At 38.9% G+C, this 16,946-nt stretch overlaps 1 long non-coding RNA gene across 2 annotated transcripts in view; it reads right to left on the reverse strand.

Moving 5' to 3' along the window:
* Positions 1-396: 396 nt before the first annotated feature.
* The window catches only part of LOC139182270 (uncharacterized), a 45,849-nt gene continuing 29,299 nt past the window's right edge, over positions 397-16,946 (reverse strand). Inside the window, exon 4 of one of the 2 annotated variants that reach the window (XR_011565920.1) lies at positions 397-15,985. This is a non-coding gene — a long non-coding RNA (uncharacterized lncRNA). Of the gene's footprint in view, positions 15,991-16,946 lie in introns of both variants that reach the window. The other variant, XR_011565919.1, reaches the window with a different exon arrangement.

Raw genomic sequence — 16,946 nt, forward strand, 5'->3', positions numbered from 1 at the left:
TGATATTATTTGTCTGATTTTGTATTTACCACTTGTCTGGGGTTCACCTTTTGCTTCTTTTTTTTTTTTTTCTTTTTTTTATGTTTTATTTTATTTATTTTTTTTTTAATTTATTTTATTTTTAAACTTTACAATATTGTATTAGTTTTGCCAAATATCGAAATGAATCCACCACAGGTATACCCGCGTTCCCCATCCTGAACCCTCCACCCTCCTCCCTCCTCTCCCCTCCCTCTGGGTCGTCCCAGTGCACCAGCCCCAAGCATCCAGTACCGTGCATCGAACCTGGACTGGCGACTCATTTCATACATGATATTATACATGTTTCAATGCTATTTTCCCAAACCTCCCCACCCTCTCCCTCTCCCACAGAGTCCATAAGACTGATCTATACATCGGTGTCTCTTTTGCTGCTCGTACACAGGGTTATTGTTTCCATCTTTCTAAATTCCATATATATGCGTTAGTATACTGTATTGGTGTTTTTCTTTCTGGCTTACTTCACTCTGTATAATAGGTTCCAGTTTCATCCATCTCATTAGAACTGATTCAAATGTATTCTTTTTAATGGCTGAGTAATACTCCATTGTGTATATGTACCACAGCTTTCTTATCCATTCATCTGCTGATGGACATCTAGGTTGCTTCCATGTCCTGGCTATTATAAACAGTGCTGCGATGAACACTGGGGTACACGTGTTTCTTTCCCTTCTGGTTTCCTCAGTGTGTATGCCCAGCAGTGGGATTGCTGGATCATTAGGCAGTTCTATTTCCAGTTCTTTAAGGAATCTCCACACTGTTCTCCATAGTGGCTGTACTAGTTTGCATTCCCACCAACAGTGCAAGAGATTTCCCTTCTCTCCACACCCTCTCCAGCATTTATTGCTTGTAGACTTATGGATCGCAGCCATTCTGACTGGCGTGAAATGGTACCTCATTGTGGTTTTGATTTGCATTTCTCTGATAATGAGTGATGTTGAGCATCTTTTCATGTGTTTGTTAGCCATCTGTATGTCTTCTTTGGTGAAATGCCTATTTAGTTCTTTGGCCCATTTTTTGATTGGGTCATTTATTTTTCTGGAGTTGAGCTGTAGGAGTTGCTTGTATATTTTTGAGATTAGTTGTTTGTCAGTTGCTTCATTTGCTATTATTTTCTCCCATTCTGAAGGCTGCCTTCTCACCTTGCTAATAGTTTCCTTTGTTGTGCAGAAGCTTTTAAGTTTAATTAGGTCCCATTTGTTTATTTTTGCTTTTATTTCCAATATTCTGGGAGGTGGGTCATAGAGGATCCTGCTGTGATGTATGTCGGAGAGTATTTTGCCTATGTTCTCCTCTAGGACTATAAAACACCTTTTGCTTCTTTTTTTGTTCATTTTTATGTGTTTGTTTCAATCCCCTTTAATGCTATAACAAATGACTTGTAGAGTCTAGTTCCCCATCCAGAGGTTGGGCCTGAGCCTTCAGAGTGGGAGCACTGAGTCCAAGACCCTGGACTGCCAGAGAATGCCTAACCCCAGGGAGTATTATTTAGTGAGAACTCCCATGAAAGCCTCCACTTGTATACAATACCCAGCAACATCCAGTGCAGGATGCCTCACCCAAACAATAAGCAAGACAAAAACACAAACCCAATCATCAGCAGACAGGATTATCACCACACACAGCCCTGCCCATCAGAAAAAAAAAAAAAAAAAAACTCACTTCCTCCCACCAGAACACAAGCACAAATCACATCCAACATGAAGCCTACATAAACCACTGGCCCAACCTTACCCACTGAGGGTAGAAACCAAAAGGAAGAAGGAATACAACCTTAAAGCCTGGAAAAAGGAGACCTCAAACACAGTAAGTGAGAAAAAAATGGAAAAGGCAGAGAAATATTGTGCAAATGAAGGAACAAGGTAGAAACTCACAAGACCAAATAAACTAAGAGGAAATAAGTGAACTACCTGAAAAAGAATTCAGAGTAATGATAGTAAAGATGATCCAAAATCTCAAAAACAACAGAGAAAACGCAAGAATCAATTAACACATTTAACAAGGACCTAGAAGAAAACACAAGAGAAGGAAAAGCTCTACAAAAATGAACACCAAAATCATTCCCTCTAAGATCAAGAACAAGACAAGGTGTCCACTCTCGCTACTATTATTTAACATAGTTTTGGAAGTCCTAGCTATGGTAATCAGAGAAGAACAAGAAATAAAAGGAATCCATATTGGGAAAGAAGAAGTAAAACTCTCACTGTTTGCAGATGACATTATACCATACATATAAAACCCTAAAGATATTACAAGAACATTACTAGAGCTAATCAGTGAATTTAGTAAAGTCTCAGGAAACAAAATAAAAACACAGAAATCACTTGCATTCCTATAAACTAACAATGAAAAATTAGAAAGAGAAATTAAGGAATCAGTCCCATTTACCATTGCAACAGAAAGAATAAAATACCTAGGAATAAACCTACCTAACGTGACAAAAGTGGCCACAGGAATGAAAAGGTCAGTTTTCATTCCAATCCCAAAGAAAGGCAATGCCAAAGAATGTTCAAACTACTGCACAATTGCACTCATCTTACACACTAGCAAAGTGATGCTCAAAATTCTCCAAGCCAGACTGCAATAGTACATGAACCATGAACTTCCAGATGTTCAACCTGGATTTAGAAAAGGCAGAGGAACCAGAGATTAAATTGCCAACATCCGTTGGATCATCGAAAAAGCAAGAGAGTTCCAGAAAAACATCTATTTCTACATTATTGACTATGCCAAAGCCTTTGACAGTGTGGATCACCACAAACTGTGGAAAATTCTTAAAGAGATGGAAATACCAGACCACCTGACCTGCCTTTTGAGAAATCTGTATGCAGGTCAGGAAGCAACAGTTAGAACTGGACATGGAACAACAGACTGGTTCCAAATTGGGAAAGGAGTACATCAAGGCTGTATATTATCACCCTGCTTATTTAACTTATATGCAGAGTACATAATGAGAAATGCTGGGCTTGATGAAGCAAAGCTGGAATAAAGATTGCCAGGAGAAATATCAATAACCTCAGATATGCAGATGACACCACTCTTACGGCAGAAAGCAAAGAAGAACTAAAGAGCCTATTGATGAAAGTGAAAGAGGAAAGTAAAAAAGTTGGGTTAAAGCTCAACATTCAGAAAACTAAGATCATGGCATCTGGTCCCATCACTTTATGGCAAATAGATGGGGAAACTGTGAGAGACTATTTTGGGGGGCTCCAAAATCACTGCAGATGGTGACTGCACCCATGAAATTAAAAGACACTTACTCCTTAGAAGAAAAGTTATGACCAATCTAGGCAGCATATTAAAAAGCAAAGATGAGACATTACTTTGCCAGCAAAGGTCCATCTAGTCAAAGCTATGGTTTTTCCAGTAGTCATGTATAGATGTGAGAGTTGGACTATGAAGAAAGCTGAATGCAGATGAATTGATGGTTTTGAACTGTGGTGTTGGAGAAGACTCTTAAAAGTCCCTTGGACTGCAAGAAGATCCAACCAGTCCATCCTAAAGGAAATCAGTCCTGAATATTCATTGAAGGACTGATGTTGAAGGTGAAACTCCAATACTTTGGCCACCTGATGCAAAGAGCTGCCTCATTTGAAAAGACCCTGATGCTGGGCAAAATTGAAGGCAGGAGGAGAAAGGGACAACAGAGGATGAGATGGTTGGATGGCATCATCAACCTAATGGACATGAGTTTGAGTAAACTCCGGGAGTTGGTGATGGACAGGGAGGCCTGGTGTGCTGCAGTACATGGGGTTGCAAAGAGTTAAGACATGACTGAGCGACTGAACTGAACTGAATGTGACAAAAGAGCTGTATACATAAAACTACAAGACACTGATGAAAGAAATCAAAGACAACATAAACAGATGGAGAGATATTCCATGTTCCTGGGTTAGAAGAATCAATATTGTAAAAATGATAATATTACCAAATGCAATCTACAGAGTCAATGTGGTCCCTATCAAATTACTAATGGTATTTTTCACAGAACTGGAAAAAAAAAATCTCACAATTCATATGGAAACACGGAAGACCTAAATAGCCAAAACAATCTTGAAAAAGAAGAATGGAGCTGAAGGAATCAACCTTCGTGACTTCAGAATATACTGCAAAGCTACAGTTATCAGGACAGTATGGCATTGGCACAAAAACAGAAATATAGACCAATGGAACAACATAGAAAGCTTAGAGATAAATCCATTCACCTATGGTCACCTTATCTTTGACAAAAGAGTCAAGAATATACAATGGGGCAGACAGTCTCTTCAATAAGTGGTGTTAGAAAAACTGGACAGCTACATGTAAAAGAATGAAATTAGAACACTTCCTAACACCACACACAAACATAAACTCAAAATTGATTAAAAGCCTAAATGTAAGACCAGAAACCATAAAACTCTTAGAGGAAAACATTGGCAGAACAGTCTATGACATAAATCACAGCAAGACCTTCATGAACCACTTCCTAGGGTAATGGAAATAAAAACCAATATAAACAAGTGGGACCTAATTAAGCTTAAAGCTTTTGCACAGCAAAGGAAAGTAACAAGATGAAAATACAACCACAGAATGGGAGAAAATAATAGCAAATAAAACATCTGACAAAGGATTAATTTCTGAAATATATAAGCAGCTTATGCAATTCAATAACAGAAAACAAGCCAACCAAAATAAACAAGTGGGACCTAATTAAGCTTAAAGCTTTTGCACAGCAAAGCAAAGGAACAAGATGAAAATACAACCACAGAATGGGAGAAAATAATAGCAAATAAAACATCTGACAAAGGATTAATTTCCAAAACATACAAGCAGCTTATGCAATTCAATAACAGAAAACAATCCAATCAAAAAGTGGGCAAAAGACCTAAATAGACATTTCTTCAAAGAAGACATCCAGATGGCTAATAAACAGAGGCAAAGATGCTCAAAATTGCTCATTATTAGAGAAATGCAAATCAAAACTACAATGAAATATCACTTCACACTGGTCAGAATGGCCATCATCAAACAATCTACAAACAATAAATGCTAGAGAGGGAGTGGAGAAAAGGGAACCCTCTTGCACTGCTGGTGGGAATGTAAATTGATACAGCCACTATGGAAGACAGTATGGAGATTTCTTTTAAAAACTAGGAATAAAACTACCAGATGACCCAACAATCCCACTGCTGCACTGATTACCTGAGTAAACCATGGCTGAAAAAGGCACATGTACCCCAATGTCCATTGCAGCACTATTTACAATAACTAGTACATAGAAGCAACCTAGATGTCTGTCAACAGATAAATGGATAAAGAAGCTATGTACATATATACAATAGAATATTATTCAGCCATAAGAAGGAATGCATTTGAGTCAGTACTAATGAGATGCGTGAACCTAGAGCCTATTATACAGAGTGAAGTGAGTCACAGAAAAACAAATTACCCTATATTAATGCATATATATGTAATCTAGAAAGACAGTACTAATAAACCCATTTTCCAGGGCAGCAGTGGAGACACAGACATAGGGAACAGACTTATGGACACGGGGGGTGGCCGGTATAAAGGAGAGGGTGGGACAAATGCAGAAAGTAGCATGGAAACATGTGCACTAACATACGTACAAACAGATAGCCAGTGGGAACTTGACGTATGACTCAAGAAACTCAAACCAGAGCTCTGTGGCAACCTAAAGGAATGGGATGGGGTGGGACGTGAGAGGGACACTCAAGTGGGAGGGAGCGTATGTATACCTATGGCTGATCCATGTTGATGGATAGCAGAAGCCAACACAGTATTGTAATTATCTTTCAGTTAAAAATAAACAAATTTTTAAACATTAAAAAACAGAAAAGGTCTTAATGACCTGGATAGCCATGATGGTATGCTAGTGCACCTAGAGCCAGACATTCTGGAATGTGAAGTCAAGTGGGCCTTAGGAAGTATTACTATGAACAAAGCTAGTGGAGGTGATGGAATCTCAGCTAAGTTATTTAAAACCCTAAAAGATGATGCTGTTAAAGTGCTGCATTCAATATGTCAGCAGATTTGGAAAACTCAGCAGTGGCCACATTACCAAAAAAGTTCAATTTTCATTCCAATCCCAAAGAAAGGCAATGCCAAAGAAACTTCAAACTTTCACACAATTGCACTCATTTCACACACTAGCAAGGTAATACTCAAAATCCTTCTAACTAGGCTTCAGCTTGAACCAAGCACTTCGTGAACCAAGAGCTTCCAGATGTACAGGCTGGATTTTAAAAGGCAGAGAACTCAGAGATTAAATTGCCAACATCTATTGGATTATAGAAAAAGCAAGGGAATTTCAAAAAAACATCTGCTTCATTGACTATGCTAAAGGCTTTGATTGTATGGATCACAACAAACTAGAAAATTCTTAAAGAGATGGGAGACACCTTACCTGTCTCCTGAAAAACCTATATGCAGGACAAGAAGCAACGTTAGAATTGGACATGGAACGATGGACTGGTTCAAAATTGGGAAAGGAGTACATCAAGACTGTATGTTGTCACCCTGTTTATTTAACTTATATGCAGAGTACATCATGTGAAATGCCAGGTTGGATGAAGCACAAGCTGGAATCAAGATTGTTGGAGGAAATATCAACAACCTCAGATATGCAGATGATACCACTCTAATGGCAGAAGGTGAAGACGAATGAAAGAGCCTCTTGAGTGAGGTGAAAGAGAAGAGTGAAAAAGCAGGCTTAAAACTCAACATTCAAAAAGACTAAGATCATGGCATCTGGACCATCACCTCAAGGCAAATAGATGAGAAAGAGTGGAAACAGTGACAGATTTTATTTTCTTGGGCTAGAAAATCACTGCAGACAGTGATTGCAGCCATGAAAATAAGACACTTGCTCCTTGTAAGGAAAACTGTGACAAACCTAGATGACACATTAAAGCAGAGACATCACTTTGCCAACAAAGGTCCATAAAGCCAAAGTTATGGTTTTTCCAGTAGTCATGTATGGATGTGAGTTGGGCCATAAAAAAGGCTGAGCGCAAAGAATTGATGCCTTTGAACTGTGATGTTGAAGAAGATTCTTGAGAGTGCCTTGGATAGCAAGGAAATGAAACCAGTCAATCCTAAAGGAAATCAGTCCTGAATATTCAGTGGAAGGATTGATGCTGAAGCTGAAGCTCTAATACTTTGGCCATCTGATGCAAAGAGCTGACTCACTGGAAAAGAATCTGATGCTGGGAAAGATTGAGAGCATGAGAAGGGGGCAAAAGATGATGAGATTGTTAGATAGCATCACCGACACAATGGACATGAATTTAAGCAAACTCAGAGAGATAGTGAAGGACGGGAAAGCCTGATGTACTGCAGTCCATGGAGTCACAAAGAGTCAGACATGAGAGTGACTAAACAACAACAAATCCAAAATATACAGTAATTCTTAATACTCAACATTAAGTAAACAAACAACCTGATGAAAAAAATGGTCCAAAGATCCTAACAGATGTATAGCTACTATACATCTATTATATATAACTATTATACATAACTGACACCATCTTGGGCCCTTACAGTTTCTCCTGTCTTTCCACTAATCCTAACCAGGACTGTACTGTGTAGTAAATGGCTTCTCTGTCATCATGGACTTTATAGTTAATAGATATTGTTTAATAATCATTAGGACCAAGAGGACTCTATGCTCTGTTAGTCTCTAAACAATAATGAAAACCTTCACAACATATTCCCAGCACCCATAAGACTACCCATTCATAAATCTTGGCTTAGGAATGCATGTTCTGTTTCCAAGCACCCACCCCCACCCTAGGTTAAATATACAATTGTCCCAATTGCACTTTGGTGGAGACAGAGTTCAGCTGCAAATGCTTCTAGATCACTGTTCGCTGGATGACAGTCCCACCCTGTGATAACTTAACTTACAATAAACTGATTCACTGCTTAAATAGAGCTGTTTGCCTCACTTTTCAGTCTCAAGATGCCTTCTCAGTTCAGTGGGCACTTTTCTTTCCCTCTGTCCTCCAACAACAAAGACTCCACCCAAGAAGATATACTGATGGCAGATAAGCATAGGAAAAGATGCTCTGTATCATATGTCTTCAGGGAAATAAAACAACAATGAGATGTCACTGCACACCTGTTAGAATGGTCAGAATCCAGAACACTTACAACACCAAGTGCTAGCAAGGATGTGGAGCGCCAAGGACTCTCATTCATTACTGGTGGGAATGCAAAAATGGTACAGCCACTTTGGAAGACAGTTTTCTGACTTCTTACAAAACTGAACGTACAGCCCATCAATCACATATGTTGGTGTCTATCCAAAGCTGTTGAAAACTTATTTTCACACAAAAACCTGCACATGAGGTAAATATCAGTTTTATTCATAACTGCCAAAACTTGAAAGCAACCATGTCCTTCACAGGTGAATGGACAAACTGTGGTATATTCAGACAACAGAATATTATTTAACAGCATAAAAAAAATGAGCTATCAAACCATGAAAACACACGGAGGAAACTTAAGTGCATATTACTAGGTGAAAGAAGTCAGTCTGAAAATGCTACATACTGTGTAATTCTAACTATATGACATTCTGGAACAGGTAAAACAATGGAGACAGTTAAAAAGATCAGATGTTGCTGGGGGAGGTTTTAAAATGTGATTTTTCTATAGCAATAAAATAAATCTGTAATTTTAAAACCTTTTCACAAAAGAAAACTTCAGGTACAAATGCCTTCAATCATAAATTCTACCAAGTATTTAAAGAAGATACATTAAACTTACACTAACTCTTCCAGAAAAGTATAAGAGATGGAAACACTTCCCAATTAATTTTATATGGTTAGCATATTACTGATATTAAAACTTAAGGGTATAATAAGAGAAGTAAATTATAGCCCATTCTCACTCATTAACATAGATGCAACAAACACTGCTGCTGCTGCTAAGTCGCTTCAGTCGTGTCTGACTCTGTGCGATCCCATAGACGGCAGCCCACCAGGCTCCTCCGTCCTTGGGATTCTCCAGGCAAGAAACCCTAAACAAGATATTAATAAACCAAAAATAACTCTTGATATAGTAAAGATATATAGATTATGAACAATTTGGTTTTGTTCAAAGAATGTAAAGGTAGTGTAACACTAGAAAATCAATATTTTGCCATATTAACAAGAAAAAATCAAATCATCTAAAAAATGTAGGAAAAAAGTACCTATACCTCAATATCATTTATAGTTTTTTAATCTTAGGAAAATAAGAATAGATTAGATAACAAATATCTATGAAATATCTATGGTAAACATCACATCTAATGATGAAGGAATGAGAATGTTCCCTCTGAGATTAAAACAAGAAAAGAATACCCACTACTACCACTACTTCTTTTAACACTACGCTGTACTAGAAAACCCACCCAGTTCAGTAAGGCAATAAATAGAAACAAAAACATAAAGATTAGCAAAATAGAAATGTAATTTTGAACATTCTTAGATATGACTGCATACATAAAAATCTGAAAAATTATTAGAATTAGCAAAGTTGCTAGAAATAGGCCAATATTGTTGTTGTTCAGTCGCTAAGTTGTGTCCAACTCTTTGTAACTCCGTGGACTGCAGCATGTCAGGCTTCCCTGTCCTTCACTATATCCAGGAGATGCTCAAATTCATGTCCATTGAGTCAGTGATGCTATCTAACCACCTCATCCTCTGCCTCCCTCTTCTCCTTTTGCCTTCAATCTTACCCAGCCTCAGGGTCTTTTCCAAGGAGTTGGTCAATATATAGAAATACTAACCATATTTCTATACCAGCAAAGAACTATAAGATAAAAAAATTTTTAATACATTTTATAGTTGAATAAAAAATTTCAAATACCTAGCAACAAATCTGACAAAGATTGTGCAAAACCCACATACTGGAAATAACAAAACACTGAGTGAAATTTTTAAATTTTTCATTTTATTTAAAATTTTTAAATAATTTTATTTATTTTTTGCAGTGCTGGGTCTTCATTACTGCGAGGGCTTTTCTATAGCTGTGGCAAGTGGGAGCTACTCTCTAGTTGCCATGTGCAGGCTCATTGCAGTTGCAGAACACAGGCTCTAGGGTGCAAGGGCGTCAGTAGTTGTAGCAATGGGCTCAGCAGTTGCGGGTCCCAGGCCCTAAAGCACAGGCTCGTCAGTTGTGACCCACAGGCTTTGTTACTCCTTGGCATGTGGGATCTTCCCAGATCAGGGATTGAACCCATGTCTCGTGCATTGGCAGGCAGATTCTTCACCACTGAACCACCAGGGAAGCCTGAGTGAAATTTTTTAAACTTAAAAAAATGGAGGGATGTGTAAATGTTTATAAATTAAAAGACCTAGTTTCAGGAAGATATGATTACTCCCATATTAATTTTCAGTCAATGGACTCCAAATCCCAAAAGAATGTACATGTGTCAGTCAGTAATTTCACAGGTGGAATCTAAGTTTAAATGTGGAAGTGCAAGGGTCCAGGAATAGCCAACACGTGGCTGAAGAAACAAACAAGGTGAATAGACTTGCTGTACTGGATATCATGACTTAATATAAGCTACAGTGATTAAGACAGGGTGGAACTGATACAAAGGATAGACAAATAGACTAATGAAATAAAATAGAAAACCCAGAAAGAAGCTTGATTTATGACTACAGAGAAGGGGAGAAAGGATGTCTTTAAAGTAAATGCTGTTGAAGCAAATAGGTATGTGTAGGGGGAATAACTTGACACAAAAAAGTCCCCATACCAGACACAAAAAAGTCAATCTTAGACAAAGCGACAACATAAAAGGTTAACATAAAAGAACACCTGCATTTCACTGGGGTAAGGAATCATTTCAAAAGCAGAAAACAAGAAAGATTAACCATTAATAAGTTAAACAGCATTAAATGTAAGATCCGTTCATCAGAAGAAGTCAAAGCGGGGAAATACTTGAAATACATATAACAAAAGACTCATGTTTAGAATATGTAAAGAACTCATACAAATGATCAAAGAAAACCCAGTAAAAACATGGGTAAGAGACTTGAACACACATAATAAAATAAGAAATATAATTTTCCAGTAAACATGAAAAAAATTCCTTAACCTCAGTAGTCATCAGATCAGATCAGATCAGTCGCTCAGTCGTGTCCAACTCTTTGCAACCCCATGAATCGCAGCACGCCAGGCCTCCCTGTCCATCACCAACTCCCAGAGTCCACTGAGACTCACGTCCATCAAGTCAGTGATGCCATCCAGTCATCTCATCCTCTGTCGTCCTCTTCTCCTCTTGCCCCCAATCCCTCCCAGCATCAGAGTGTTTTCCAATGAGTCAACTCTTCGCATGAGGTGGCCAGAGTACTGGAGTTTCAGCTTTAGCATCATTCGTTCCAAAGAAATCCCAGGGCTGATCTCCTTCAGAATGGACTGGTTGGATCTCCTTGCAGTCCAAGGGACTCTCAAGAGTCTTCTCCAACACCACAGCTCAAAAGCATCAATTCTTTGGTGCTCAGCCTTCTTCATAGTCCAACTCTCACATCCATACATGACCACAGGAAAAACCATAGCCTTGACTAGACGAACCTTTGTTGGCAAAGTAATGTCTCTGCTTTTCAATATGCTATCTAGGTTGGTCATAACTTTCCTTCCAAGGAGTAAGCGTCTTTTAATTTCATGGCTGCAGTCACCATCTGCAGTGATTTTGGAGCCCCCAAAAATAAAGTCTGACACTGTTTCCACTGTTTCCCCATCTATTTCCCATGAAGTGATGGGACCGGATGCCATGATCTTCATTTTCTGAATGTTGAGCTTTAAGCCAACTTTATCACTCTCCACTTTCACTTTCATCAAGAGGCTTTTGAGTTCCTCTTCACTTTCTGCCATAAGAGTGGTGTCATCTGCATATCTGAGGTTACTGATATTTCTCCCGGCAATCTTGATTCCAGCTTGTGTTTCTTCCAGTCCAGTGTTTCTCATGATGTACTCTGCATAGAAGTTAAATAAACAGGGTGACAATATACAGCCTTGACGCACTCCTTTTCCTATTTGGAACCAGTCTGTTGTTCCATGTCCAGTTCTAACTGTTGCTTCCCGACCTGCATACAGATTTCTCAAGAGGCAGGTCAAGTGGTCTGGTATTCCCATCTCTTTCAGAATTTTCCACAGTTTATTGTGATCCACACAGTCAAAGGCTTTGGCATAGTCAATAAAGCAGAAATAGATGTTTTTCTGGAACTCTCTTGCTTTTTCCATGATCCAGTGGATGTTGGCAGTTTGATCTCTGGTTCCTCTGCCTTTTCTAAAACCAGCTTGAACATCAGGAAGTTCACGGTTCACATATTGCTGAAGCCTGGCTTGGAGAATTTTGAGCATTACTTTACTAGCGTGTGAGATGAGTGCAATTGTGCGGTAGTTTGAGCATTCTTTGTAGTCATCAGGGAAATGCAAATTAAAACTATACTTCCCCCCCCCAAACTAACCACAATTTAAAAATAAAAAAATACCAAATACTGAAGAGGATGTAGAGCAATAAAGGTTCACTGGACTCTAAAACTTTTAGGGTGTAACCAAAACATCATGGGCATAAAGGAGTCAACCAACACTTATTGAAACCTGTGTCAAGTTCTGTGCTGGGGGTAAGACATATAATACAAGACAGTTCCTTCCACCAAAAATCTAACCTTCAGGAATCCCTCACCCCTCAGTGCAAGTAGATGTGGGCTTTGGCTAAATGTTAAAATATTTTTACGGGTTTATCCACCCAACTATATTTATAAACTCCTGTTTCTTTGGTGGTCTTAAACGATCCTAGGTAGATAGCCTATTTCACTATGGATACATATCTTTTGAGGGTTCCAGAATAAACTATACAGGAAGTAAACACACAAAAAATTAAAAGCACTAAAGGTTTTCAGCCTAATGCTGGGGTGAAACAGTGGGGAAGAGGCACTGAGCCATTTAACAACATGAAGTGTTACGCTGTGACTTTTACGATTATGGATTCAAACTCATGGTACTGCACAGGGAATGCTGCTCAATGTTCTGTAATAACCTCAATGGAAAAAGGATTTTTAAAAGAATAGATACTTATATAACTAAATCACTTTGCCCTATACCTGAAAGTAACACAACATTATTAATCAACTATGCTTCCATAGTTGATTAATAAAAATAAAATAAATAAAATTTTTGGAAAACCTTATAACTCTAGCAGCAACTTGAAAGCTTTAATAGAGAGCTCTGGCATCAACATCAGGAAAAAGAAAGATAGCAAACAAAAAAAAATAATTTTCAAGCTTTGAGTTGAGGTTCAGACACGGTGACAACACATTCACCAATCCTATCCAAACACCTCACCTCCAAATTAGAGACGACCTTGGGGCAACCTCAACTTCTGCCTGTTTAAACATTCTCTACAACAACGTAATTCATCACAAGGATGGAGTCACAGGAATCATAAGCAAAAGTCACAGATCGAGTTGCTAAACTCAGAGAATCGTAAATGTCTCAGGGGCATTGTATATTAACTGACTCATTACTTGCAAGTTATTCATTACCTGCAAGAGTATTAGCTCTGATTTTTATAACACTGAGAATTTATAAATGTTAGAATATAGGCACACAGGCTTAAAACAGATTCAGGATTGAAAATACTCTATTACCTACTTGCTTACATCTCTACTGTACTGAGTGTGTTTATGTGGGTACTATCTAAAAGAACATGACATCTTGGATATCTACCTCAGAGGGAGGTTCTGCTACTTTAGGGAATTGTTGACTGGGCTTTGGAGTTGAATTCTTTTTAAGGAAAGAAAAATTAACCCTGGGATATGTCTGTATTTTATTTGGGGGGGTGGGTAGTTTGTTGGTGGTAGTATTTCTTAATTTTTAGCTTGGGGAAGTAGATGTTTTTATAAATTTTTTTTTTAATTTTTTATCTTCCCCATAGTAGAAGTGATAGTCAAAGGGGTCAGAATAAGAGAAAGGGGAAAAAATAGAACTGTTGAAGAGGGCTGCCTAGCCCCAGTCCTGTCCATCAGGAAGCACATTCAGCAGGGCACCAAGACAAAATCACTTAAACTTTCTCCTTTGTTTGTAAAGTTACTTAGGTGTTCTTTGCTTGTACAAGTAGCTTTCTGCTGCATTTGGTGTGGAGGCAGTCAGGGACTGGCTCCCCAAGCCTGTCCCTGCTCTTCTCACAACCCTTAAGCAGGGCTGAACTCAATAATTTTGAGCAAATGTCACCTTCCCCTGTGAGTGACATGTCTAAAATCTTTTTTTAAAAAAACTATTATTTGCAGATCAAAGGTGAAAGAATGAGGAGGCATTTTTGCCAAACATGTCAAATGCAGATTGAGGTGTTTGTGTATGTGTCTCCCTCGATTTCCTCAGAAATGAGATATCTTTTAATTCTCAGTCCAAAATTAAGAGAGAGGAGGGATGTTGCAAAAAGCAGGTATAGTGGAAGGTAAAATCACTGCCTCACCCTTCGCCCTGAACCCTACAATCTGAACCCTTCCAACATCCTCAGCCATGAAGTTAAAAGCCGCTTACTCATTGGAATAAAAGTTATGACCAACCTAGACAGCATGTTAAAAATCAGAGACATTACTTTGCCAACAAAGGTCCGTCTAGTCAAGGCTATGGTTTTTCCGGTGGTCATGTATGGATGTGAGAGTTGGACTGTAAAGAAAGCTGAGCGCCGAAGAATTGATGCTTTTGAACTGTGGTGTTAGAGAAGACTCTTGAGAGTCCCTTGGACTGCGAGGAGATCCAACCAGTCCATCCTAAAGGAAAGCAATCCTGAATATTCACTGGAAAGACTGATGTTGAAGCTGAAACTTCAATATTTTGGCCACCTGATGGGAAGAATTGACTCATTGGAAAAGACACTGATGCTGGGAAAGATTGCAGGCAGGAGAAGGGGATGACAAAGGATGAGATGGTTGGATGGCATCACCGACTCAATGGACATGAGTTTGAGTAAACTCTGGGAGTTGGTGATGGACAGGGAGGCCTGGCGTGCTGCAGTCCATGGGGTCACAAAGAGTTGGATACAATTGAGCGACTGAACTGAAGTGAACATCCTCAGGCTTTTACGAGGATATAATCAATAAGGTAACAATTTCAGATTTAAGATATCTGCTTTAGAGAGTTGGCTATAATTCAGGGTAGTCTGTATACATAAGTAAGACACTTCAGAGAGAGACACATTGTCCATAGAGCAAACAGGATTTCTATCCTACAATTAGTCCATGAAGCTGCAAGGGATGTGTGTGTGTTAGTCACTCAGTCATGTCCAACTGTTGCGACCTCATGGACTATAGCCTGCCAGGTTCCTCTGTCTATGGGATTTCCCAGGCAAGAATACCGGAGTGGGTTGTTATTCCCTTCTCCCAAGGATCTTCCCGAACCAGGGATGGAACCCAGGTCTCCTGCATTCCAAGCAGTCTCCTGTGTTGCAGGCATATTCTTTACCAACTGATCCACCAAGGAAGACCCCCACACTGGGAGCAATGTTGTGTTTTTTCAGCTGTGTGGGTTCTCTGATGTACTGCAATTTAGGAGCTATGACTAAACCTCTGACCACACTCTGGGCACTCATGGGCACTTATGGGGCCTCACTCATGACACACTAGTGTGCGTCAGCTGATGCCAGAGGAAGCTGGAACTGTAGCGCCAGTGATTCCGTTGGTGTCTAATAAAATTTGAACTGTTACTGAAATATTTCCCACAGTCTGGGCAATAATATTTCTCTACTGGGTGGATCAACTGATGCTTCATAAGGTGTGAGCCCTGAGTAAAATTCCTTCCACACTTAAAAATACATACACAGCTCCACACAGGACCATTCATGACTTGCAAATGGCCTTATGTTGTCCTCTTCAGGGGTAGTTATTCTCTGTTGATGTTCCAGAGATGGTATTTCATACTCAGTTTAGAAGTCTTCTCTCTGATAATCCTACGCTGAAGGCAAGAATGCACCATCAATCAACTCTTTTTTCAAAAACATAGTGGAATTTTTTCTGATGATAAAAATAACATATAACAGACCCCATGGATTGTATAGTCCATGAATTCTCCAGGCCAGAATGAATTCTCCAGGCCAGAATACTAGAATGGGTAGCCTTTCCCTTCTCCAAGGGATCCTCCCAATCCAGGGATCAAACTCAAGTCTCCTGCATTGCAGACAGATTCTTTACTGGCTGATCCACAAGGGAAGCCCAAAAATAACATTTGCTTATTATTGAAAAAATGCAGACAGTACCAATATAGATTCCTTCTATATACACTATTTGATAATCTACTTTCCCCCCCCCCCAATGTATAGTGGGCATCTGTCCATGCCTAAAATGTAGCTTTACATCATTTTTCACTTGTATACTGGTATTCTATTATACAGATTAAAATGAAGTGGTTATGAGCATCTCCTTTGGAATCAGATTGTCAAGAATTCAAATCCCAACTTTACCATCCATTGGCAGTAGGACCTTGGACAAATTATTGAATATCTCTCAGTCTTATTTCCTTTACGTGTGAAAGGGACATTATAACATCCAACACAAATGTGAAAATTAAATGAAATAATGCCCAAAAAGAAATTTCAGAATACCTAATACATAATAATGGGTCTTCCTGTTGGCTCAGATGGTAAAGAATATGGCTGCAATGTGGGAGATCCGGGTTTGATCCCTGGGTGGAGAAAATCCCTTGGAGAAGGGAATGGCTACTCACTCCAATACTATTTCCTGGAGAATTCCATGGACAGAGGAACCTGGTGAGCTACAGTCCATGGAGTTGCAAAGAGTTGGACATGATTGAGTGACTAACACACACAACACAATGCCTAAAAAGAAATTTCAGAATATCTAATGCATAATAATAGCTTAATAGATTATAGGAACTATCTTTGGAAGGATTAT

This window comes from Bos indicus, chromosome 3, assembly GCF_029378745.1.
Source record: "Bos indicus isolate NIAB-ARS_2022 breed Sahiwal x Tharparkar chromosome 3, NIAB-ARS_B.indTharparkar_mat_pri_1.0, whole genome shotgun sequence".
Taxonomy (NCBI): Eukaryota; Metazoa; Chordata; class Mammalia; order Artiodactyla; family Bovidae; genus Bos; species Bos indicus.